Raw genomic sequence first — 1,866 nt, 5'->3', positions numbered from 1 at the left:
AAAGATTTCCACATATTCACTTTATATTATGGAAAAAGTGAATATTAAGGTTCTGTAGGATTTCTTAACACATCAAAACAAAGCGAACTGCTAACTCGGCGCACTAGTCTGACAACGGACAGACACACACAGACAAAAAAATAGACTGTTTTTTAACTCTTTCCGTATTAATTTTGAATTGAGAAAAGAGATTATCTTAAATATTAAAATAAATATAATTAATATTTAATATTTTCTTCGTTAGTTGTTCGCCGTATTGAGCGTTACATCGTTTTAAAAAAGAATAATTAAACAACCTTGAGAGACTTGACTAATATTGACGTTTGAGTTGAAGGATATGACTGTTTTTTCGCCTTACTCAAATAGGTAGTATATAAAGGATTCGAATCGCAGCTGTAGATAAGATCATCGCAATTGCGTGAACCTTGGAGGAAGACCCCTCCATTGGAAGGCTAGACGTTTCTCGTAACCCTAGCCGATCGCCGCGTATGTCTTAACCTTAAGGATGATGGTGGTGTTAGAAGCCAGTGTGTACAGACTGGTGTCCATGTGGGATGGACAAAAACAAAAGACCAGAAGATGGTGGTGTTAGAAGCCAGGTGCACAGACTGGTGTCCATGTGGGATGGACAAAAACAAAGACCTGAAGATGGTGCTGTTAGAAGCCAGGTGTACAGACTGGTGTCCATGTGGGATGGACAAAATAAAGACCAGAAGATGGTGCTGTTAGAAGCCAGGTGTACAGACTGGTGTCCATGTGGGATGGACAAAAACAAAGACCAGAAGATGGTGCTGTTAGAAGCCAGGTGTACAGACTGGTGTCCATGTGGGATGGACAAAAACAAAGACCAGAAGATGGTGGTGTTAGAAGCCAGGTGTACAGACTGGTGTCCATGTGGAATGGACAAAGACGAGAAGGTGGTGGTGTTTAGAAGCCAGTAAATACAGACTGGTGTCCACGTGGAATGTGCGAAAGACTAGAAGATGGTGGTGTTTAGAAGCTAGTAAGTTCAGACTGATGTCCATGTGGGGTGGACAAATGAACAGAGTTGTTAGACAGGCAATGGAGTAATAGCCTGTAAGTGGAATACAATTTCCGGGACTGTAAATGCGGTCTGGAAATTGAATACACGTTTGCTCCGATTTGCAAACTGCGAACGCGGTCACGTGGGTGTAACAACGGACAGACAGACAGACAGACAGACAGACACGTCGAAATTAGAACCTCTCCGTGACATACGTCACTCGGAGAGGTAAAAAGAATGGTATCCTTTCTTTGGAGTATAGACTGAAATATTCAGAAATAATGTTCCTGCGTAATATTATCTACAACAACATAAACTGTTTAGAGTACACTCCTCTCCTAAACAAGAAAGTCAATACTAAACATTCAAGAAATAAAGAACTTTTCTATATTCCCATTAAACCTAGACTAAACACCATTGAAAGAGCCCAGTACACAGCAAACGTATTTGTCAAGAGCTAGATTTATTTTGTATTAAAACAACGAAGTTTAAGAATGACTTGAAAAAAATTATAATTTGATCTCGAACGGTTTAAAATAAAATAGATGGTGCTCACGAGAATTTCTACCCTATTCTCATAGATCTCTACTGTTCGATCTCAAAATTTGAGCTAGACATAGCCTAATTCACTAACTAAATTACTTAGTTTTAACTTTATTGTTCAATGTATATATTCTTAATTGTCATATTGATGGCTTAATTTTAATTTTGTTTTATGTCCCTTGTACATGATTTTTATTTTTATTTTTATTTTTTATTTTTGTATTTTTATGTTTACCTTTTAATTAATATATGACGTTAATTTAATTTAACACTCTGTATTCCTATAAAAAGTGCGTACG

This window comes from Phalangium opilio, unplaced genomic scaffold (genome assembly GCF_054372755.1).
Source record: "Phalangium opilio isolate 3A_F unplaced genomic scaffold, DU_Popi_V2 ptg000037l_1, whole genome shotgun sequence".
NCBI classification, from domain to species: Eukaryota; Metazoa; Arthropoda; class Arachnida; order Opiliones; family Phalangiidae; genus Phalangium; species Phalangium opilio.
This window is presented reverse-complemented; position numbering follows the sequence as displayed.